General features: G+C 51.7%; 1 long non-coding RNA gene across 1 annotated transcript in view; it reads right to left on the minus strand.

Moving 5' to 3' along the window:
- Window positions 1–25955, minus strand: part of LOC140408730 (uncharacterized) — a 97866-nt gene that overhangs the window by 1226 nt on the left and 70685 nt on the right. The window lies entirely within an intron of this gene.

A 25955-nucleotide genomic window follows, 5' to 3' on the forward strand; every position in this document is an offset into this window, starting at 1 on the left:
GTCCCTCGGTTTCTGAAGACTGACATGTTCCACTGAGGTGATCATTCCAAGCTGGATAACTGACAAGGCAAAGCGAGTGAGAGCTGGGCAGCTTTTCCATTCCTTAGTTCAGTCCCAACTTGACTCAATAAAACAAGTTCAAAACTTAAAGCTCATCTCTGACATGTGGGGGACACTTTTAAGCCCACACAGTAGCACTGCTGCTTCACAGCGCCAGGGTCTCGGGTTCGATCTCCGCTTGGGTCACGGTCTGTGTGGAGTCTGCACGTTTTCCCTGTGTCTGCATGGGTTTCCTCCAAGTGCTCCGGTTTCCTCCCACAAGTCCCGAAAGACGGGCTGTTCAGTGAATTGGACATTCTGAATTCTCCCTCTGTGTACCCGAGCAGGCACCGGAATGTGGCGACTAGGGGATTTTCACAGTAACTTCATTGCGGCGTTAATGTAAGCCTACTTGTGGCAATAATAATTATTATTATTACTAGTCATCTGCGGGGTCGGTAGCACGGGTGGAAAATCCTGTAAGAATTGAAAAACATGGGACGCGATTCTCCACTCCCACGCCGGTTGGGAGAATCGCCTGGGCCACCAAAATTTCCGGGGACGCCGGTCCGACGCCCTCCCGCGATTCTCCCAAGCGGCGGGAACGGCCCGGTCGGGTTTCGCGGGCCGCAGGCCGGAGAATCACCGGGGACACCGAAAATGGCGATTCTCCGGCACCCCTGCCATTCTGAGGCCCGGTTGGGCCGAGCGGCCAGGCCAAAATGGCAGGTTCCCCTTGGCGACGTCCACACCTGGTCGCTGCAGTCGTGGGCGGTGCGTGAACGCTGGGGGGGGCGGCCTGTGGGGGGGCGAGGGGGGATCCTGCACCGGGCTTCACCTGGAATGTGGGGTGGCCCCGCGATCGGTGCCCACCGATCGTCGGGCCGTCCTCTCTGAAGGAGGACCTCCTTCCTTCCGCGGCCCCGCAAGATCTGTCCCCCATCTTGCGGGGCGGACTTAGAGAGGACGGCAATGCGCGGATGACGTCCGTTATGCAGCGCCGGCCGCGTCATCTATGCGGCGCCGGTTTTATGCAGGCGACAAGGCCTGGCGCATGTAGATGACGCGGCCCCGATACTGGCCCATTGTCAGGGCATAAATCGGTTGGGACCGGGGCCGTTCCGCGCCGTCGTGAATCTCGACGGCGTTCACGACGGCGCGGCCACTTCGGCGTGGGAGTGCAGAATCCCGCCCAATAATTCTTGCCAGAGAGATAGTTTGCCAATTTTGCCCACCCCTTGCTGGCGACATCACATGGGAATAAATCTCATTTGAGTGTAATTCCATCAATTTACGTCTTATTAGTGGGCTCCCTGCCACATGACCCCTGCCCCCCACTAAATATTCATGTCAAATTTGCGAGGTTTACAAACAGTTTGGCCAGACGTAAGGCAGTCAAGGGCGCAGAGGTAAGTATAGCCCTCAGTTGGGGGAGAGGGACCCTGGCAGAGGTTGGCAGCCAGGTTGGCACAGTGCCAACCTGTGTCAGGGGCAAACCCTATTGGGATCCCCATAGGTGGGATGTAGTGATGGGAGAGAGCAGACACGGGGGGGGCTGTCGGGTATATTTTTGTGGTGTTGATGGGGGTGGAATGATGACGATGAATGTTGTTGGGGGGGGGGGGGGGGAATGCCGGTGAGCATTGTTGCGTGGGGGTGGGGTTGAGCCCCCCAAATCCCCGTGATGTGGTCTGGGGTTTAAAGATGACACCCCCGAACTCTGGAGCTGCTTGCCAGCTCTGTGAGGCCCCATCCTCAGGGCGATGGCATAAACCATGCCCAGTCACTTTTTTCTCTTAAAGGGTCAATATTTGGAGAGAAAACTGTTCTGTGCAATTGGAGAGTTAGACACCAGGGGCGTCATTCTCCGACCCCCCAGCGGGTCGGAGAATGGCCGTTGGCCGCCGTGAATCCCGCCCCTGCCGGTTGCCGAAGTCTCCGGTACCGGAGATTGGGCGGGAATCGGGCCGCGCCGGTTGGCGGGCCCCCCCCGCTCAATTCTCAGGCCCGGATGGGCCGAAGTCCCGCCGAGAAATTGCCTGTCCCACCGGCGTAAATTAAAGTGGGTATTTACCGGCGGCGTGGGCGGGCTCCGGGGTCCAGGGGGGGGCGCGGGGCGATCTGACCCCGGGGGGTGCCCCCACGGTGGCCTGGCCCGCGATCGGGGCCCACCGATCCGCGGGCGGGCCTGTGCCGTGGGGGCACTCTTTCCCTTCCGCCTCCGCAACGGCCTCCACCATGGCGGAGGTGGAAGAGACTCTCCCCACTGCGCATGCGCGGGAAACTGTCAGTGGCCGCTGACACTCCCGCGCATGCGCCGCCCAGGGATGTCATTTCCGCCCCCACTGGCGGGGCAACAAACGCCGTTGCCGCCAGCTGGCGGGGTGGAAATCGCTCCGGCGCCGGCCTAGCCCCTCAATGTCGGGGCTAGGCCCCCAAAGATGCGGAGCATTCCGCACCTTTAGGGCGGCGCGATGCGCGTCTGATTGGCGCCGTTTTGGGCGCCAGTCGGCGGACACCGCGTTGTTGGGGGAGAATTTCGCCCCAGTTTTCAGTCCGAGCTTGACACTTTCCCAAATTCTAGTAATATTCTGCCCGTGATTTCCAGTAAATCAAACTATCCTTTCCATATAAACCATTTTTTTTCCATCAGTCAAAATAATTGCAGTGCCAACCACTATTCCCCCATCAAGTGCCATGTTGATCAGTTAACTGAAGTTATAGGCGCGATCTCCGGCCATGCTGTGCCGGAAAAACATCTCGCTGCGGCGCAGTGTGGCCGGTGAAAGCCGGGAGACTCTGCTCCAGAGATCTACCTGGCTTGCAACGCCTCACGAGATTAAACGTCTTGTGAGACGTTGCAAGGGGAATCCCGCCCACAATGGGTGGGATCAGAATTTGGCAAATCTGCATATTAGAGCGAGGCAGTAAGTCTTACTCTAATGTGCAGATTCTCGAGGTACCCGAGGCTTTGGGATTAAATTAAAAATGGCATTCATCTGTCGCCGCAAAGGTGTTTTGGTGAGTGGAGCTCCCCATTGTAAAAAACAGGGCTCTGTGCAGTCTTGGACCCGCGTTCCCCATTTAGGCCCCTTATTCAACGTGAGTCGCGTTGAATAGCCATATGTTTCTCGACACTGCGAGTGCAGGAAACACACGGCTAATCGCGCTCACCCTTTTGGGAAGATCGCACCCAATGTTACTGGGCATGGTTGTTGACAGTCCAGGGTGTATTTATGGGCCGGGATTCTCCAGTGCAAGTCCTCCCCGCTACCATACTCAGTGAGGACTGAGAATTTGCCGCTTAGCCAAAACTGCTGCAACTGGACTGGAGAATTCTGCTGACACAAATGGATGGAGAATCCCGCTCATGAACTTTTTTGTAAAGAAATCAAGGTTAGCTTCCAAGTGTCCACCTAATTAAATGGGCGGGATTCTCCACCCGCACACCGAAGTGGCCGCGCCGTCGAGGTTCACGCCGGCGCGGAACGGCCCCGGTCCCGACCGATTCAGGCCCTGACAATGGGCCAGTATCGGGGCCGCGTCATCTACCCGCGCCAGGCCTTGTCGCCCACGTAAAAGTAGCGCCGAATAGATGACGCGGCCGGCGCCGCATAACGGGCGTCATCCGCGCATGCGCGGTTACCGTCCTGTCCAAATCCGCCCCGCAAGAAGATGGGGGACGGATCTTGCGGGGCCGCGGAAGGAAGGAGGTCCTCCTTCAGAGAGGACAGCCCGACGATCGGTGGGCACCGATCGCGGGCCACCCCACATTCAAGGTGAAGCCCGGTGCAGGATCCCCCCTCGCCCCCCCACAGGCCGCCCCCCCAGCGTTCACGCACTGCCCACGACTGTAGCGACCAGGTGTGGACGGCGCCGGGGGGATCCCGCCGTTTTGGCCTGGCCGCTCGGCCCATCCGGGCCTCAGAATAGCGGGGGTGCCGGAGAATCGCCATTTTGGGTATCTCCGGCGATCCTCCGGCCTGCGGTCCGCGAAACTCGACCGGCCTGTTCCCGCTGCTTGGGAGAATCGCGGGAGGGCGTCGGACCGGCGTCCCCAGAAATTCCGGCGGCCCAGGCGATTCTCCCAACCGGCGTGGGAGTGGAGAATCGCGCCCAATATTTTTCCATATTTTAAAAGAAAAAATTCTGGGCGGATTTCTCCATTGGCCAACACCGGAATCAGTAAACATAATTGGACGGAGAATAGGTTCTGAAGTCAAAATCCCGGCAGGCGCCGATTTGGCACCAAATCGCAATTTTCCGTCACCTCAACAGCGGTGTCAATGCTTTCCAGAACAGTAAACACCGTCTACATATCAGTAGTGGGCCCGGCCCAGTATTCTCTGGGTACTCCGCGATTCTCCTCCGATGAGCCGAGTTCCCGACGAATCAGTTCACTTGTGCCTTTAAAAACTGTGAAGCCGATGTCATGGATGATGAGGGAGAGAAAGAGGAGATAGGACACAGAGAGGAGCGACTGTGAGCTGCTGGGCCAGATACTGGACAGGCCGGCTGGCATGTGGGTGCCCTGCCGGGGCCGGGGGGAGGGGGTGAAGGCGGAATAGGCAAATGGCCAGGGTGACCACTCACGGGATTGGGACGGTGTCCAGTCCTGGACTGCCATTACTGCGGCCTTCAAAGCAGCCATCTTGCTGCACACCCACTGACCACCCACCTTGGCCCCTGGTTCTGCAGAGTGACACCCCCCCTTCTGCCATACACCCCCACCCAGCCACCACCTTCCAGCGGCCCATCCAGGGCAATGCCCACAGTAGCCTCTACGGGGGCCGGGTGGGGGCTGTGGAGCATACCCCTGGCAAGGCAGCTGATATCCTTGGCATCAAGGACAGGCACCAGGACCAGAGGCCCCCATGGTGCAGGCCACCGATGGGGCCAGGTATGCGTGGATGGAGAAGGGGGATGCGGGGGCAGAGCCTGGAGTGCCAATTGGGACCACTATGTAGCCGGTTCGGCACGGGAGTATGCATCATGCTAACATGTCGGCCTTTCACCCCCTAGAGACAATGGATATTGGAATTCAACGGCAATGGTGGCCTACCTGCTAGTCGCCGCAGTTCTGGGGGATGCCCTGCGGCTGTACAAGCTGGAGGTGCTCAAGGAGGAGGAAGCTGCAGCAGCGGAGCCGACCGCAGAGGGACAGGGGACAGCCGCCCAGGATAGAGAGTGAGCCACCCAACAGGCCGAGGGCAGGCAGGTGCCAAGAATGCACTGCACGAGGGTGGCACATGGCGCAGTGGTTAGCACTGGGATTACGCGCTGAGAACCCGGGTTCGAATCCTGGCCCTGGGTCACTTGCCGTGTGGAGTTTGCACATTCTCCCCGTGTCTGTATGAGTTTCACCCCCACAACCCAAAGATGTGCTGGTTAGGTGAATTGGCCACACTAAATTGCCCCTTAATTGGAAAAGAAAAATAATTGGGTACTCTAAAAAATTTTTTTTTTTTTTTAAAGAATGCTTTGCATGAGGCCTCGTGTGAACCGGCAGTGCCTGTCATTCGAGGATCTGCCGGACCGAGCATGCCGTCGAAGACTCTGGCTGAGGAGGGAGACAGTGTGACATATCTGCCATATGATGGCACGCCTGGCACCGCGGTGGTATGGGAGAGGACACCCGCTCCCGGTGGCTGTCAAGATGACGGTCGCCCTGAATCGTTATGCGACGCGGTCCTTCCAGGAGCCGAGTGGGGACCTGTCCTGGATCTCTCAGATCTCGGTGTAAAGGTGCATCCGCACCGACACGGAGGCCCTATATGCCCAGGCGGCTCAAAACATCCACTTCACCTAAACCAGTTAAATCGATAGCAAGGAGCGATATAGAATCAGAAGGCATAGAATCTCTGTGGGTAGAGTTGTGGAATCGCAACGGTAAATAGACCCTGATGGGAGTTATGTACAGGCCCCCTAGCGATAGTCAGGATGGAGGGAAGAAAATATATCAGGAGATAGAGAAAGCATGTAAAAAAGGCAATATCACAATAATCATGGATGACTTCAATATGCACATGGACTGGGAAAATCAGGTTGGTAGTGTATCCCAAGAAAAGGTATTTGTGGAATGTTTAAGAGATGGTTTTTTTGGAGCAGCTTGTGGTAGAGCCCACTAGGGAACAGGCAATTCTGGATTTGGTGATGTGTAATGAGGCAGACTTGATTAGGGATCTTATGGTGAAGGAACCCTTGGGAGCAGTGGCCACAATATGATAGAATTTACCCTGCAGTTTGAGAGGGAGAAGCTGGAGTCAGATGTAATGGTATTACAATTAAATAAGGATAACTACAAAGACATGAGGGAGGAGCTGGCCAGAGTTGATTGGAAAAGGAGACTAGCAGGGAAGACAGTGCAACTGCAATGGCAGGAGTTTTGGGGGGTTATTCGGGAGGCACAGCAGAAATTCATCCCAAGGAGGAGGAAACATGTTAAGGGCAGGACAAGGCATCCATGGTTGACGAGGGAAGTTTGGGACAGCATGAAAGCAAAAGAACAAGCATACAGAGTGACAAGCATTAGTGGGGAGCCAGAGGATTGGAAATCATTTAAAAGCGAGCAGAGGACAACTAAAAAAAGCAATAAGGGGAGAGAAGATAAAATATGAGTGCAAGTTAGCTAGTAATGTAAAAGAAGATAGGAAGAGTTTCTTTCATAGAACATAGAACATAGAACAATACAGCGCAGTACAGGCCCTTCGGCCCACGATGTTGCACCGAAACAAAAGCCATCTAACCTACACTATACCATTATCATCCATATGTTTATCCAATAAACTTTTAAATACCCTCAATGTTGGCGAGTTCACTACTGTAGCAGGTAGGGCATTCCACGGCCTCACTACTCTTTGCGTAAAGAACCTACCTCTGACTTCTGTCCTATATCTATTACCCCTCAGTTTAAAGCTATGTCCCCTCGTGCCAGCCATTTCCATCCGCGGGAGAAGGCTCTCACTGTCCACCCTATCCAACCCCCTGATCATTTTGTATGCCTCTATTAAGTCTCCTCTTAACCTTCTTCTCTCCAACGAAAACAACCTCAAGTCCATCAGCCTTTCCTCATAAGATTTTCCCTCCATACCAGGCAACGTCCTGGTAAATCTCCTCTGCACCCGCTCCAAAGCCTCCACGTCCTTCCTATAATGCGGTGACCAGAACTGTACGCAATACTCCAAATGCGGCCGTACCAGAGTTCTGTACAGCTGCAACATGACCTCCTGACTCCGGAACTCAATCCCTCTACCAATAAAGGCCAACACTCCATAGGCCTTCTTCACAACCCTATCAACCTGGGTGGCAACTTTAAGGGATCTATGTACATGGACACCTAGATCCCTCTGCTCATCCACACTTTCAAGAACTTTACCATTAGCCACATATTCCACATTCCTGTTATTCCTTCCAAAGTGAATCACCTCACACTTCTCTACATTAAACTCCATTTGCCACCTCTCAGCCCAGCTCTGCAGCTTATCTATATCCCTCTGTAACCTGCTACATCCTTCCACACTATCGACAACACCACCGACTTTAGTATCGTCTGCAAATTTACTCACCCACCCTTCTGCGCCTTCCTCTAGGTCATTGATAAAAATGACAAACAGCAACGGCCCCAGAACAGATCCTTGTGGTACTCCACTTGTGACTGAACTCCATTCTGAACATTTCCCATCAACCACCACCCTCTGTCTTCTTTCAGCGAGCCAATTTCTGATCCACATCTCTAAATCACCCTCAATCCCCAGCCTCCATATTTTCTGCAATAGCCTACCGTGGGGAACCTTATCAAACGCTTTGCTGAAATCCATATACACCACATCAACTGCTCTACCCTCGTCTACCTGTTCAGTCACCCTCTCAAAGAACTCGATAAGGTTTATGAGGCATGACCTACCCTTCACAAAGCCATGCTGACTATCCCTGATCATATTATTCCTATCTAGATGATTATAAATCTTGTCTCTTATAATCCCCTCCAAGACTTTACCCACTACAGACGTGAGGCTCACCGGTCTATAGTTGCCGGGGTTGTCTCTGCTCCCCTTTTTGAACAAAGGGACCACATTTGCTATCCTCCAGTCCTCTGGCACTATTCCTGTAGCCAATGATGACATAAAAATCAAAGCCAATGGTCCAGCAATCTCTTCCCTGGCCTCCCAGAGAATCCTAGGATAAATCCCATCAGGTCCCGGGGACTTATCTATTTTCAGCCTGTCCAGAATTGCCAACACCTCTTCCCTACGTACCTCAATGCCATCTAATCTATTTACCTGGAGCTCAGCATTCTCCTCCACAACATTATCTTTTTCCTGAGTGAATACTGACGAAAAATATTCATTTAGTATCTCGCCTATCTCTTCAGACTCTACACACAACTTCCCATCCCTGTCCTTGACTGGTCCTACTCTTTCCCTAGTCATTCGCTTATTCCTGACATACCTATAGAAAGCTTTTGGGTTTTCCTTGATCCTTCCTGCCAAATACTTCTCATGTCCCCTCCTTGCTCGTCTTAGCTCTCTCTTTAGATCCTTCCTCGCTACCTGGTAACTATCCATCGCCCCAACTGAAACTTCACACCTCATCTTCACATAGGCCTCCTTCTTCCTCTTAACAAGAGATTCCACTTCTTTGGTAAACCACGGTTCCCTCGCTCGGCACCTTCCTCCCTGCCTGACCGGTACATACTTATCAAGAACACGCAGTAGCTGATCCTTGAACAAGCTCCACTTATCCAGTGTGTCCAACACTTGCAGCCTACTTCTCCACCTTATCCCCCCCAAGTCACGTCTAATGGCATCATAATTTCCCTTCCCCCAGCTATAACTCTTGCCCTGCGGTGTATACTTATCCCTTTCCATCCTTAACGTAAACGTCACCGAATTGTGGCCACTGTCCCCAAAGTGCTCTCCTACCTCCAAATCCAACACCTGGCCTGGTTCATTACCCAAAACCAAATCCAACGTGGCCTCGCCTCTTGTTGGCCTGTCAACAAACTGTGTCAGGAAACCCTCCTGCACACACTGTACAAAAAACGACCCATCTAATGTACTCGAACTATATCTTTTCCAGTCAATATTTGGAAAGTTAAAGTCTCCCATAATAACTACCCTGTTACTTTCGCTCTTATCCAGGATCATCCTCGCCATCCTTTCCTCTACATCCCTAGAACTATTTGGAGGCCTACAGAAGACTCCCAACAGTGTGACCTCTCCTTTCCTGTTTCTAACCTCAGCCCATACTACCTCGGAAGATGAGTCCCCATCTAGCATCCTCTCCGCCACCGTAATACTGCTCTTGACTAGCAGCGCCACACCTCCCCCTCTTTTGCCTCCTTCTCTGAGCTTACTAAAACACCTAAACCCCGGAACCTGCAACATCCATTCCTGTCCCTGCTCTATCCATGTCTCCGAAATGGCCACAACATCGAAGTCCCAGGTACCAACCCATGCTGCCAGTTCCCCTACCTTATTTCGTATACTCCTGGCATTGAAGTAGACACACTTCAAACCACCTACCTGAACACTGGCCCCCTCCTGCGACGTCAAATCTGTGCTCCTGACCTCTATACTCTCATTCTCCCTTACCCTAAAACTACAATCCAGGTTCCCATGCCCCTGCTGCAATAGTTTAAACCCCCCCAAAGAGCACTAACAAATCTCCCCCCGCAGGATATTTGTGCCCCTCAGGTTCAGATGTAGACCATCCTGTCTGTAGAGGTCCCACCTTCCCCAGAAAGAGCCCCAGTTATCCAGAAATCTGAATCCCTCCCATCTGCACCATCCCTGTAGCCACGTGTTTAATTGCTCTCTCTCCCTATTCCTCATCTCACTATCACGTGGCACGGGCAACAACCCAGAGATAACAACTCTGTTTGTTCTAGTTCTGAGCTTCCATCCTAGCTCCCTGAAAGCCTGCCTGACATCCTTATCCCCTTTCCTACCTATGTCGTTAGTGCCAATGTGGACCACGACTTGGGGCTGCTCCCCCTCCCCCTTAAGGACCCGGAAAACACGATCCGAGACATCACGTACCCTTGCACCTGGGAGGCAACATACCAAACGTGAGTCTCTCACGCTCCCACAAAATCTCCTATCTGTGCCCCTGACTATCGAGTCCCCAATTACTAATGCTCTGCTCCTCTCCCCCCTGCCCTTCTGAGCAACAGGGACAGACTCCGTGCCAGAGGCCCGTACCCCATGGCTTACCCCTGGTAAGTCGTCCCCCCCACAAGTATCCAGAGCGGTATACTTGTTTCTCAGGGGAACGACCGCAGGGGATTCCTGCACTGACTGCTTCTTCCCAGTCCCTCTTACAGTTACCCACCTATCTCCAATCTTTGGTGTAACTAATTCCCTGAAGCTGCTATCGATGACCCCTTCTGCCTCCCGAATGATCCGAAGTTCTTCCAACTCCAGCTCCAGTTCCCTAACTCAGTCTTGGAGGAGCTGGAGATGGCAGCACTTCCTGCAGGTAAAATCAGCAGGGACACTAACTGCATCCCTCACCTCAAACATCCTGCAGGAGGAACATTGCACTCCCTTCCCTGCCATCCCTCGAACTTTCTACCAAGATCTGGCTAACAACTAAATTAAATTTTTTATGTAAAAAAAAAATAATAATAACAATAATAAAATATGGTAATTACCTCACACCAATGGGTTTTATTATTAGGTTAGAGGAGGAGGGCGAGTGAGAGACACTACACGTGTAGTGTCTCGGGTTTCCTCTCCACCAGAATTTATTTGTGAGGGTCTTCCCAGAAGTCCGCGGGTCGACTTCCTGTTCCCACCTTAAACACTAAAATTTTTTTTTTAAATTTAAAGGAGAGACTTACCCCCCAGAAATCACTACCGCACTGCCACCGCTGAAATGAACTAGCCTGCTCCGCTCCTGCTGAAATCGACTGGGCCTGCAAGGTAAGGAAGTTGTTAAGCAGTACTTACCTCACCCACGCCGCGACCTTTTAAACTGTCCCCTCTGCCTCGCAGCTCCCGCGCTTTTTCAAATTCACGCGCTGTTTCTAAGGTCCCGGCTCTCTCTCCCGAACTAAACAGCTGACCTGCAAGGTAAGTAAGTTGTTAATCAGTACTTACCTCACCCAGGCAGCGACCTTTTAAACGGTCCCCTCTGCCTCGCAGCTCCCGCGCTTTTTCAAATTCCCGCGCTGTTTCTAAGGTCCCGGCTCTCTCTCTCTCCCGAACTAAACAGCTGACCTGCAAGGTAAGTAAGTTGTTAATCAGTACTTACCTCACCCAGGCAGCGACCTTTTAAACGGTCCCCTCTGCCTCGCAGCTCCCGCGCTTTTTCAAATTCCCGCGCTGTTTCTAAGGTCCCGGCTCTCTCTCTCTCCCGAACTAAACAGCTGACCTGCAAGGTAAGTAAGTTGTTAATCAGTGAGGAATTAAAAGGTAAGAGAGAGGCAAAAATAGACATTGGACCATTGAAAAATGTGGCTGGAGAAGTAATAATAGGAAGCAAAGAGATGGCAGATGAACTGAATAGCCCAGGGGCCGCCGCGCGGTCGGGCGCATAGGACTGCGCGTTTTGGCAGGCTACGTCCATGGACCCTGCCAGGGCCCGTGCCTCTCTAAGTCCCAGGGTGTCCTTTTCTAGGAGTCTTTGGCGGATCTCTGAGGAGCTCATACCTGCTACAAAGGCATCCCTGATTAAAAGTTCCGTGTACTCGCTCCCCGAAACTTGCGGGCAGCCACAGTTTCGGCCCAGCACCAGTAGCGCCCGGTAGAAATCCTCCAACGATTCCCCGGGGCTTTGCCGTCTAGTTGCAAGCAGGTGACGTGCGTAGACCTGACTTTCCGGGCGGATATAATGTCCTTTTAATAGTTCGATCGCGGCATCACTGTCCTCCGCCTCCTCGATAAGGGTGTAGATCCCAGGGCTGACCCTTGAGTGCAGGAGATGCATTTTCTGTTCTCCTGAGGGGGTGCCTCCGGCCGTCTCGAGGTAGCCTTTAAAGCACGCCAGCCAGTGTTTAAATATTGCAGCCGAGTTCTCCACGTGGGGGCTGAGTTGTAGACACTCCGGTTTGATTCGGAGATCCATCCTTCCAGCTTAAGTCTAGTCGATTAAATTGATGCACGATCAATTACACTCAAGATGAAGTGATTTCATAACTGAAGGCTTTAATCGACTAGAACTGTTCCCCAGCAGCTTCGGTACCGAAAGTGAAGGCTGCTGGGACGGCACCATTTCTTATACTCCGCCTGTCAGGGCGGAGCTACGTATCAACAGCCAATGGTAAACTCCTAGGTTAAACCAATGGTCATCAGCCGCAATACCTGATAATACCACAGGGATAAATCGGTGAAGAGTGAGATAGTGAGGAGAAATTCCCCTCCAGTGTATGGAGAATTGGAATAGAAGTGGCCGTATGAGAAGACAAAGTCCTACAAGGAAGACGCGAGCAGAGCCGCCAACGCGGGACAGCATGGCGGAGAGCAAGGGCCGCGGGGAGACGGCACAGTGGTCGACGGAGCAGCTGGTGAAGTTTTTTGAAGATTGCTTCACCAAGCTTAAGAAAAACACGCTGGACCCGATCAAGGCTTCGATTGATCAGGTGGTGCAGAATCAGGAGACCCACGGACGAGCGATCCAAGAGATGGAGAAAAAGGTGTCGGAGCACGAGGAATACATAACCGTGCTGGAGACCAAGGTGGAGTTGATGAATGACCGCCAGAAAAGAATGCAGGAGAAGCTGGAGGACCTGTAGAACAGGTCCAGGAGGCAGAATCTGAGAATCGACAGCCTCCCTGAAGGCAGTGAGGGATCGGATGTGAGGACCGATGTGACAAACATTTTGGAGAAGCTGGTGGGGGTTGAGGCATTCCCTCAGCCCCTCGAAGTGGATAGAGCGCACCGAGCCCTCGCGAAGAGGCCCCGAGCGAACGAGCCGCCAAGGGCGATGGTGGTACGTTTACACCGATTCCTGAACATGGAACACGTTCTACGGTGGGCCAAGAAGGAACGGAGCAGCAAGTGGGAGAATTGTGAGCTGCGCATTTATCAGGACCTGGGTGCGGATTTGGCCAAGAGGCGAGCTGGGTTTAATCGGGCAAAAACAGCCCTCTTTAAGAAGGGGTGAAGTTCGGGATGTTGTACCCAGCGCGCCTGTGGGTCACACATGAGGAACGGGACTTCTACTTTGAAACGCCGGACGATGTATGGACTTTTATCAAAGAAAAAAAACTGGACTTCTGGGGCGTATGCGAGCAGGGCGGCCGCATCAAGAAGAGTTCACGCCGGTGGCCACGATTTGCAGCGCTTTCGAAGATTTCCCCAAGTCACCATTCACCCCCCGACTATCGTCGGCCTCTGGGGCCGTCACGGACAGCTAGCGGGGCCGGTTTAAAAGAAGAACCCCGCGCAGGTGTCGGGCGGCGGGGGCTAAGGCGCTGGGCCCAGCGTGCCGCGGAGGTCGGAGCAGCGGGGACGGAGTCTTTTTTGTGTGAAGGAAGAAAAATTGTTTTTTTTTTCAAAATTCAGATTGATGAAGGACAGGAGGGTGGAAGGGGGAAGAAAAGAAAGGAAAAACAATAAGCCGCTAAAGGATGCGAAGAGCAGTGTCGAAGAAAGGAGCAAACACGGGTTCGCCACTGAATGAGAGGACGAGCAAAAGTGCTAACAGGATGGCGGAAGATGAACCGCATGGTGGGGCCGCACTACTTACGGTGGAGAAGATGACCGACGTGATGGCGATTGGAGCTGGAAAATCAGTTCGCGAGGCACATGGAGGCCTTGAGGAAGGAGACGGTGGTCGCATTGAAGTCATTGGTGGAGGAGGCAATCGCCCCGGTGAGGGTAGCTGTGGCAAAGACATTGGCCGAGGTGAGAGAGCAGGGCGAGAAGATGAAGGAAGTGGAGGAGGCCGTGTCACGGCACAGCGACCAGGTCACCTTGATGGGGGTCGAGCTGCGGAGGGTGGTGGAGGTCAACAGAGGACTCCGAGCAAAGCTCGAAGACTTGGAGAACCGCTCAAGGCGGCACAGTTTGAGAATTGTGGGCTTGCCCTAAGGGACAGAGGGCCCAAGACCAACACAATACTTCGCTAAGAAGTTGGCGGAGCTGATGGGGGAGAGTGAGAACCCCTCCCGGTACGAACTAGACTGAGCTCATCTGTCATTAAGGCCGAAGCCCAAAGTGAATGAGCCGCCAAGGGTAGTAATTACCTGCTTCCATAAGTTCTGCATGAAGGAGAAGGTATTAAGCTGGGCGAAGCAGAAGCGCGAGGTGCAGTGGGATGATGCTGCGGTTCGGATCTACCAGGACTTGACGGTGGAGTTCGCAAAAAGACGAGCAGCGTTCAGGCAAGTGAAGGCGGCTTTGTACAAAAAGGAGGTGCGATTTGGTATGGTGTACCCGGCGAAGCTGAGGGTAACGTATAACACCAAAGACTTTTATTTTGAGACAGCGGAGACGGCTGAGGCGTTCGTGAGGGCAGAAGGCTTGGGACAGATGTGAGGAGCGGAACTGGAAGAGAGACTGTGGACTGTGTTTGGGCAGCTGGAAAATGTATAAATGCTACAACTTTCTTTTTACTGATGTGTATTGTAATTTACTTCTCATTGCATTGTTACAGAGTTCAAGTTAATGGTTGGGTTGATTGGCGTTCTGTGTTACGACGGTTAAATCTTATGTTAGTGAATTGTATGGGTTGGATTGTTGGTTTTGTTTTTTTCTTTCTCTGGGACTGGGTGGAAGCGGACGGTATATCTTGGCGGGGGTAGCCACCCGCGCTAGCTAACTAAAGTCAGCTAGTGAACGGAGGTGAGGTGAGATAGCAGGCTTCAATGGGCCTACGAGGCGAGTGAGAGGGAGGAAGGGATTGATGCTGGGAGATGTTTTTTCAAGGGGAAATGTAGGGGGGGGGTTCTTGGGAGGGGGGGAAGGGGTTCAATGTTAACAATGGACAGGGGCGGGTCAGGCTTATGGGGCAGGGCCCGGTGGTATGATGATGGTGGATAAGAAAGGTGGGGGGCGTGAGAGACCGCCAGTAAGGATAGTCAGGTGGAACGTGAGAGGGCTAGGAGGTCAGGTCAAGAAGTCACGGGTGCTTGCGCATCTTAAAAGTTTGAAAGCCAATGTGGCAATGCTGCAGGAGACTCACTTGAGGGTGAAGGACCAGGTGAGACTTAAAAAGGGCTGGGTTAGTCAAGTGTTTCACTCTGGATTTGACAGAAGGGCTCGAGGGGTAGTGGTGCTGGTCAGCAATAGGGCACGCTTCCAGATGGAGAAGGTGGTGGCAGATCAGGGGGTAGATATGTGATTGTGACAGGGGCACTGGAGGGGAGATTAGTGGTGCTGTTAAGTGTATACGGTCCCAATTGGGACGATGTGGGATTCGCGAAGAAGGTGTTTGGGGCCATCCCCGACTTGGACACACACAAACTGATTGTGGGGGGAGACTGGAACTTGGTGCAGGAGCCAAGGTTGGACAGATCATGGCCGCGCTCGCTGGTCCCATCAGTGGGGGCGAAGGCGCTGACTGGGCTAATGGTGGAAATGGGAGGGGTGGACCCTTGGAGGTTCCTGCACCCAAGGGAACGGGAGTACTCGTTTTTCTCAGCAGTCCATAAGGTACACTCGCGGATCAACGTTTTTGTGGTGGGAAAGGCTTTGCTGGCTGGGGTTAAGGGGTGGAATACTCGGCAATTGCAGTGTCAGATCATTCTCCGCATTGTGTGGATATGGTACTGAGAAGGGGGTAGCGCAGAGGCCGGGGTGGAAATTAGATGTGGGACTTTTGGGGAACCAAGTGTTCTGTGAGAAAATTGAAAAGGTAATTAAGGAATATGTAGGTTTCAACTGAACGGGTGAGGTGTCAAAGGCAGTTGTCTAGGAGGCTCTAAAGACGGTGGTGAGGGGTGAGGTAATTTCGTTTAAGGCCAGGGTGGACAAAGAGGAGAGGTTGGTGCGGCAGAGGGTAATAGATGAGATGTTGGAGGTAGATAGGAGATATGCAGAAGATGGGGACCCAGCGAAGCTGGAAACGAGGAAGGAACTACAGGCGAGCATCGACCGACTGTCTACCAGGAAGGCGGTGCGCCAACTGAGACGAGCAAGGGGTGCAGTTTATGAACATGGAGATAAGGTATGTTAGCAGGTCAGCTCCGGAGGGAAGCAGCGGCAAGGGAAATTCTTCAGGTGAGGGATAGGGCAGGGAAGTTGGTGGTGGCTCTGGAGCGGATTAACAAGGTTTTTGAGGAGTTTTATGAGAGGTTGTACAGGTCAGAGCCACCCGGGGGAGAGTGTGAGATGCAGGAATTTCTAGATGGGTTGGAGTAGCCAAGGCTAGGGGAATGTAGCCACGTAAAATGGCTGATTCCCGATTAGAATGGTCAAACCCCGATCTAAAATGGCGAACGGAAGAGGCTGATGGGAAAATCAGCCAACAAGACTCAAACGGACAGCTGCAGGTAAAACAGGTCTCTGGGGGAATCCAGACAGACCGATACCTGCAGCCATTAACATCACAACAACCCAGCCATCTGCATATTAAGCAGCCATCCCCGGGAACAATTGCTACAACATTAGCAACATAAAGCCGATCCAGACCTTTTGGCGCCAGCAGGAGCTGACGCAAAGAAAGGTAAACAACCACCCCCCGATCAAGGAATCGCCCCATTATTGGAGCATATCGAACCAAGTGATTGGGACCAAGTCCAATCACTTGGAACCAGGGTCAAGGTCCGCCCCGAGAGGCGGGAAGCCCCTGGGGACTATAAGAATAGGGGCCAAGTTCATCTCGACCCTTCTTCTCCTGCTCGCAACCTTCGAGACCCTGCTACAAGAAAACTGTAAGTTTGACTCCAGCGATCGCTACCAGATAGACACTCCTGACTATTGACCTGTACCAGCCTTTTGAATCCCGCAGGCTCAGAACCAATTTGAAAGACCATTTGTTTCCCTGACCTGGTGGGCCATTTCCAAAGTTAAGTATTTGCCTGTTAGTGGTAGGTAGTAACTGTATAAGTATTAATTGCTGTATATAATAAATGAGTGTTGATTTAACTCTTACTCTTAAGCGGTGTGTTGCATTATTAATCATTACTTGGACTTGAACCACGTGGCGGTATCAGAAAGATACCTGGCGACTCATGAGCAAAGGTGACAGATTTAGAGCTAATAAACTAAGGCTAAAAAGAGCAACATTTTGGCGACATCCTGACGGGACCTGATCTAGAAGTGGAAAACCACTCCGGGCGAACCCAAGAAATTTGAATTAGAAACCCAATTGGAAACAGAAAACCACAAGTTTTGATTAATAGTCAAACTTCGGAAGTGTGTGTATGCATGCGTAACTAACAGGGCTATAAGGTTAAACTGATAGATTTTTGTTGTGTCAAAACTGTCGGAAGTCAGTATTTTCGGAAATTAGCGCAAGCCGTACCCGCATCTACGGCACCACCTTAGCCCCCTGTTCCAAATTTAAATGAAGCAAGCGGATAGGAAAGATGCCCATGCAGGCAATGCAGCGCCTCATGAACCCCGAGGAATTTGCGGTCGCAGCGACCAGCAGCAGTAGAGTGGGACAGTGTCCCATTTGGGAAGAGGAAATCCGGAAATATCTCAAGGGCAAAGGATGGCCCATGTGGAATGATTTCTGCGACAATAACGAATCAGGTCCCGGAAATATAGGGCATACTTGGTGGGAGAACCTGAGCGAGATACATAAAAAGAGCTTAGCGAAAGCTCGCAAGCTGATGGCAATCGTGTCCTGTCTGGCACAATTGCGAGGCACAGAGGAGGTCGTCAAGACGCTCCGCAAAGAAGTAGAGGACATACATCGTATGAGTAAAGTCGATGTATGCGAGGTTGAGAAAGAGAATCTGGAGTTAAGGAGGAAATTAGCAGCAAAGGACGAAGAGGTGGCTGACACCAAACTGGGTCACCAGTCTTGTCTGGCGCATTTGAGTAGTTTCCAATCCCAATACAAAAAGGCCTATCAGGACACGCAGTGTGCAGTCCTGGTAAGGAAAGAAACAGAGAAGCAGGTGGAGACGCTACAAAAACAATGTAGTGATCTCAAGGCAACCTTGAGAGCGCTCCACGCTGCAACCACAGAACAAAGACAGAGCACCATAGACCATGCAAAGTGCCGGAAGCAAATTGCAGACCTGCAATCACTGCTTTCTGTCCAGAAAGGATTTCAGGAAACCTTTGGGGAAAAATTAGACCAGGAAGACGGCCCTGATTGGGAAGAGTTACAAGAAACAGCGAAGAGATATGTCCAAGGAACATGTGCGCAGGGAAAGCCCCAAAGGAGAAATGCACCCCCACCCCCTACACAGCAGGTAGTTCAGGCTCCAATGAACCCTGTAACAACCCACCGCACAGCCGCATCGGACGAGTCGGAAGTTCTATATTCCACCCCCCTAACAGTGACCCAATTACGGGACGCGTGTGCAAAAATCACACCGTTCCTCCCCGCCGCAGACCCCCACCATTTCTTTGCCACCGTCAAACATCAGGCGACCATGTACGGCCTGGATGAAAGAGAGCAGGTAAAGCTCATGGTTCTAAGTTTGGATCCATCGGTAGCAGCAGCTCTTCCCGACCCACAGAATGAAGGAGGAGGCACCCTTGCAGAAATGCATACCGCGATCCTGGATGCGATTGGGTATAACCGGGGTGACCCCGTAGATGGCCTAAATAAGTGTAGGCAGAAGACGTCTGAGCACCCCACAGCATTTGCAGGACGCCTGTGGATTCACTTCGAAGCCGTTTTTGGAGACGTAGACCTTATTGTCCCCAGACAATATGGCCAAATGGACCCGCACCCTTATCTCCCATGCCACAGATGCAGGACAGAATGCCTGTAATAGTTATGATCCCTCAGAAGAGGCCCATAACGAAAAGTGGGTGGTTAAAAGATTGTCCCGCGTTTGGGAGCAGTCTGTCCAGAATAAACCCGCCGCTAAAACCACCGAGGAAAAGCAAGCCGCCGCAGACATACAGGCAGTAAAAGCCACACCTCGCAACCCCACCTGGGTAAATGAGGGAAAGAACAGCCCTCCACCCAAATCACAAGAATGTTACAACTGCAGACAGTTGGGACATTTTGCAAAAGAGTGCAATGGCCCCAAAAACCACAGAGAGCCCAACAAACAGGCACTCTGATTAAGAAAAAGGCTGAGCCCATCCATAGCGTTAGCGCCCGTTCAGATCAGACGGACTTGACAGAAACAGACTGACGGTGTACGGGCTCCCCCAGTTGGGTCTGTGACACCCTTTGGGATAGGTCAGGACGACCCTTAGTCGCAGCGAAGATTCGGGGACAGCCTATCGAGTTTCTTTGGGACACAGGAGGGTCCCGCACCACCATAAATTCCTCCACCCTTTTTCAAAAGGACACGTGGCCCACTACAGCCACTATCACCCTCAGCGGCTTTACAGGCCACTCACAGCAGGGACACTTCACAGTCCCTGTATCCATCCAAATCGGAACCATAACCACAAAACACCCCGTAGTTTTAGTTTTTTTTTTTTTTATAAATGTTTTATTGAAATTTTTTTCCCAAACAACAATTTTTCCCCTCTTACAAAGCAAACGCAACAATAACAATACAGAAATTTTAAACAATACACAAGTAACAAAACCCCTTTATCTTTGAACACCCCGTAGTTTTAGTTGACCTGCCCCACACAGCAGAACACATCCTGGGGATTGATTTTATGAATTCCCACCACCTATCATTCGATCCAGTCAACCAGTGTGTCTGGAAGATGGCGAAATCCGCTAGAGCCCCCGCAACGCTCAACATAGGGGACCACATGAACAAAATTAGCGCAGTGGGCGAATTTTGGTTCAACCTGACCACGCTTAGCACGGACAAGCAGGTTAGGGCAGTCCTGCAAAAGAACAGGGCAGCATTCGCGACCCACAAACACGACTGTGGACGGATGACTGGCTCCGTGCAAATAACAGGACCTGACCCTAGACCCCGGAAACAGTACGGATTTCCCCTAGAAGCAGAGGGAGAAATCCTAAAAGTTATCACGAGCTTATTAGAGCAGGGCGTACTTAGATCGGTAGCCTCTACTAATAATGCCCCGATTTGGCCAGTAAGGAAGCCCGACGGATCATGGCGCCTGACCATTGATTATCGGGAACTCAATAAAGTCACCCCCGCAGCAGCTCCCACCGTAGCAACAAGTCCCGAGACCATGCTCAAACAGGGACTCAATTCCCGCTATTTCACGGTTTTGGACGTCAGTAATGGATTCTGGTCCATTCCATTGGCAAAGGCGTGCCAGTATAAATTTGCCTTCACTTTTAAAGCGCAGCAGTACACGTGGACATGCCTTCCACAAGGATTCCACAACTCCCCCTCCATTTTCCACCGACATCTGGCAAATGGACTAGCGAAATGTTCTCGCCCCGAATGTCTGGTACAGTATGTAGATGATCTACTACTGCAGACAGACACTAAGGAAGAGCACATTGAGCTTCTGTCCGAACTCCTGGAATTGTTACATTCCTTTGGATGTAAAGTCAACCCCAAAAAGGCCCAGATATTGGAAGAAAATGTGGTATATTTGGGTACAATTATCACACATGGCAAACGCGAGATCGAGCATAAAATAATTGACTTGATCGCTAAATTGCCCCTTCCCCAGAACGTTTCAGCCCTCCGGTGGTTTTTAGGACTGGTTGGCTACTGTCGAAACCACATTGACGGTTTCGCCAGCAAGGCAGCGCTCCTCTCAGACCTCCTAAAGAAGGGAGCCCCCTGGGATTGGCTTCCGCAGCATACGGCTGCTGTGGGATCGTTAAAACAGGCGCTCATAGCCGCCCCCGCACTACAAGTTCCAGACCCGCTTTCCCCTTACGCCATAGAGGTAGCGACCACAGACCGCACCCTTTCAGCCGTGCTCCTCCAGGAACGGCACGACCAGTTAAGACCCGTAGCTTACGCCTCCCGACTTTTAGACGCTGTGGAGCAGGGATTTTCAGCCTGCGAGAGGCACCTGCTTGCAGTTTTCTGGGCAGTCCAGTACTTCTCGTACATTACCGGACTGAACCCCATCACCATTTTGACCGAACACACCCCCACCCAACTTTTACTGGACGGACGACTCAAGGACGGTATCGCCAGCCAAATACGCGCGGCTAGATGGACCCTTCTCTTGCAGGGACGGGACATCACAGTAAAACGGACAAAGACACACACCTACTTAGCGGACAATTTGCAGTACCCCGGAACCCCCATGAATGTGAGATTATCTCTCCACACCACAACACAGGCCCCTTTTTAGCTAAAACACCCCTAGAAAGATAGTAAATTCATCTCAGAGCCCCCCGCACACGGACACGTGCGAACCCATTAAGATTTATGTGGATGGATCTTCCACAGTTTTAGATGGGCAGCGCATAACAGGTTGCGGGATATATGTTGAGGACGCGCAGGGACGCGCCCTCGAGGAAATAGCATTAAAACTCCCCGGACACTTAGGCGCGCAGGCAGCAGAGCTTGCGGCCATCGCGTACATAGTAGACCACCCAGATTCCTTCCCCAGCCCAGCAGACCTCTACTCAGACAGCCTCTATGTCTGCAACAGCCTTACAGAATTTCTGCCCCTGTGGGAAACAAGAGGATTTGTTTCCGCGGACGGGAAACCACTCCCCTCAGCCCCATTACTCCACCACATTTTACAAAAAGCCCAGAACAGGACTTTTGGCATCATAAAAGTCCGCAGCCACCATCGTTCCTCCCCCCCTGGAAATGTAAAAGCCGACGCACTGGCTAAGGCAGGTTCCAGACATGGGTATTTTTGGAAACCCCCGAAAGCGCGCCAGTGAGTGCAGTTCAGGTCACGCAGACTAGGATCGAGGATCCAGTAGAGGCCCAGAAGCAGGATAGCGCTCTCACAGAAATTGTAAAAGGGAAGTTTCCAGCCTCCTACGAGAGGTTCAGAAATACATTGACCACACATGATGGTGTGGTGTTAAAGGACACCCTTTATGTAGTTCCTGAGCAGGATAGGAACCAATTGATTTGCTTGTTCCATGATGGTCATGGACACCAGGGAATCGATCCCACTACAGCCCACCTCAAACAGCTTTGTTGGTGGCCAAATCTCAAGGAAGATGTAAGCCATTACATTGAGAATTGCCTTATCTGTGCGCAGAACAACCCCGATAGATATGCCAAAAAGGCCCAACTCAGCCACACCCGACCCGTTAACGGCCCCTGGACTAACCTCCAGATTGATTTTATAGGTCCATTGCCCCCTTGCAGGAATGGCTATAAATATGTACTGGTGGTCATAGACACCTTCACCAAATGGGTGGAAGCATTTCCAGCCCGCACCAACACCGCGAAAACAGCCAAGATCCTAACCCACCACACCTTTACAAGATGGGGACTCCCCCGCAGTATTGAATCGGACCAAGGTTCTCACTTTACGGGACGCGACATGCAGAACGTCCTCACGATATTTGGAATCACCCAAAAATTCCACATTGCGTACCACCCACAGTCGAGTGGTATCGTGGAGCGCATGAATCGGACCCTAAAAACCACCCTCAGAAAAATGGTCCAGCAGAACAACACCACTTGGGATTCAGTCCTCCCTTTTGCGCTGATGTTTTTGCATAACACTGTTTCCCCCTCCACAGGTTACACCCCACACACTCTCATGACCGGACGCCCCATGAAAGGGACAGAATACATGTTAGGTTTAGACCTGACCAGCCCCGAAGTAACGGCCCTCACACACGAGAAAGCCGTGGAGCAATTAGTGGCAAATGTGAGAATGGCTCAGTTAGCGGCCGCAGTAAAACTGGGCACCAAAAAGAAACACAGCAAGGCTTGTTTCGATAAGGCAGTGCATGCAACGGAGTATGATATCGGACAGCAAGTGATGCTGTCTGTATATAACCCCAGCACATTCCTGTCTCCAAAATACTCGGGTCCGTACTCCATTGCGGATAAAGTAAGCCCATCGGTGTACAAAATAAAATACCCAAATGGTAAGACTGCGTGGTTTCAGAGAAACCAGTTAAAGGCTTATGGAACACAGTCAAACCACGCACACCACGTCATGCTTGATGCAGCAGACCACACCCCACCCACAGCCAACATAAACCAACCAACCCCCAGCACGTCCAGCCCAGCCACGGACTCGACCTCGACTCCACCCCCAAAATATACACTCCGCCCCGGAACGCCCACAGACTGCAGCAGCAGAGACAGCGACTGTGACTCGGACGATGGCCACAGCACGCCTCCCTACTATCCCCATGCAACCGGACCCACACCCAGCGACTCCGAATCCGATCCAAGTGATCCTTCCTGATCACTTATCTCAACAAATCCCACCACCGACCACCGAACCACACGGACGACCCCGATTTTGTCCCCACACAACTCGACCCAACTCATTGGCACCGCGACAACTCCTGCAGACTCGTCCGCAACGACGAGAGCAACCCCAACTCACACCAAGCAGCCCTTTCCGCCCTAATTCACTCCAGAGTTTGGCACCCGGGAGAAGGTGACAACCTCGCGTCTGACTCCCAAACTGCCAACCCCTTTGCGACCCTGTTCGCAACCGAGAACTGAGGTGTCTACATGATGATTTAAAGGAAACGCTTGGGAAAAGTGTTGTCCTTCCTGATGGAACCTGCAGGATGTTTTATGTTGTTCGTACGTTTGTTTCAGTGTTGTTTGTCCGACAGGATAATTTTTCCAGACGCTTGTTCAGCGGAACTAGCTTATCTGCAGATACCTGGTCAACAGACCACACGCTTGTTCAGAGGAACTAGCTTTTCAGCTGATAATTGTTCGGGTATCAGTCGCCCGATCGTAACTGCTCTTCTGATTCAAGGATAGAATCACTGTAGCAGCCCCACCACGATGACTACATTCTTGCCCGTTCTTATCGGTTGCTCAGGCAGTGGAGAAACGGCGTGAGACCCGCCCTGCCTGGGGACCCCCCCGTTGATCAAACACGCTCGGGTAGGGGAGATACGGCATTGGTAGCCGTCCTACCCGGGGACTCCATCCAAATCTTACCCGTCGCGGCCCATACGCACCTCATTTGACATTTTCCTTTCAAAAAGTTTTTTTTTGTTTAGGCGACCTTTAGGTTGCTGCCATATGCTATTTCCATCCTAGAACATTTGGATGATAAATCAGCACTGGTTCATGATTGGGAAGTGTGCCGTGTCCTAAAATTTGTTTTTGGAAAAAAATGAGGGAGTCACACATAGTGACCAATTATAAGGGTATAATTGACACCAAAGGACAGACACACTAGCACACCACATATTAAACAAAGATAGTTACAGGTACTATGCTTGTTTTTACAGAACTCCAGAAGCTCCAGGACCGGAGAAAATACAAGAGAACACACAGAAAGAAAAGGAAAGAGGACAGCCATGAGGATTTCCTTCATCATGCTCAACATTCTTTTTCTGTGACATTTGGTTGCGCGGGAACGCGAACCCCATGACTTCAACCCCCCCCCAGCCGTTAATGTTTCACTGCCCCGCAGTACCGAGAGCCCAGTCACCAGCGATTATCCTGGTGTGCCAGGTTTGTAACGTGGTACTCCCTGTCCTACGTGATCGAAGCACTGTTGGCGTTGGCGATACTCTGCTGTGTAGTGCAGACTATGCGCCTACGTAAATGGAAAAGGAGAGCGTACCGCGCTCGAACCCCGGTATATCGGATCAGATCCCCTATATTCGGTTATGACCAGACCCCCGACCCCCGTGAACTATAACAAAACAATAAAGAGCATTCACTTGCGTTATTACTGTGAATAAAGGAATGTACAAAATTTTCATGAGAAACACTGTATGATCCTGAGCTTGACTGCCAAGTCAGGAAAGATTATGGAATAATGTGATTTTTGTTGTATGTTTTAGGAAGATAGGATAATGCAATGTTTAGTGAGTATAGTGTGATAAGGTTAAATTAGAGGTTCCAAGTTTGTTATTTTGTAATGCATGTCCCTGCCTGACATAGCACCCTCAGAATTGCTAGGTAAAACTTTTGTGCATAGCTAGGGTCAGATCAGAGGCCATGTAGGAGGTGTCCCCCCGGTCAGGGAATGGAAAGAAAAAATGTTATGTGATCCTTCACGCTTCGCATTAGGATCACAAGGAGGGAATGTAGCCACGTAAAATGGCTGATTCCCGATTAGAATGGTCAAACCCCGATCTAAAATGGCGAACGGAAGAGGCTGATGGGAAAATCAGCCAACAAGACTCAAACGGACAGCTGCAGGTAAAACAGTGTATTCGCCTCTGGGGGAATCCAGACAGACCGATACCTGCAGCCATTAACATCACAACAACCCAGCCATCTGCATATTAAGCAGCCATCCCCGGGAACAATTGCTACAACATTAGCAACATAAAGCAGATCCAGACCTTTCGGCGCCAGCAGGAGCAGACACAAAGAAAGGTAAACGACCACCCCCTGACCAAGGAATCGCCCCATTATTGGAGCATATCGAGCCAAGTGATTGGGACCAAGTCCAATCACTTGGAACCAGGGTCAAGGTCCGCCCCGAGAGGCGGGAAGCCCCTGGGGACTATAAGAATAGGGGCCAAGTTCAACTCTACCCTTCTTCTGCTCGCAACCTTCGAGACCCTGCTACAAGAAAACTGTAAGTTTGACTCCAGCGATTGCTACCAGATAGACACTCCTGACTATCGACCTGCACCAGCCTTTTGAATCCCGCAGGCTCAGAACCAATTTGAAAGACCATTTGTTTCCCTGACCTGGTGGGCCATTTCCAAAGTGGTAGGTAGTAACTAGAAGTAGGATTATTGTATAAGTATTAATTGCTGTATATAATAAATGAGCGTTGATTTAACTCTTACTAAGCGGTGTGTTGCATTATTAATCATTACTTGGACTTGAACCACGTGGCGG

The sequence above is a fragment of the Scyliorhinus torazame genome, chromosome 3 (assembly GCF_047496885.1).
Source record: "Scyliorhinus torazame isolate Kashiwa2021f chromosome 3, sScyTor2.1, whole genome shotgun sequence".
NCBI lineage: Eukaryota > Metazoa > Chordata > Chondrichthyes > Carcharhiniformes > Scyliorhinidae > Scyliorhinus > Scyliorhinus torazame.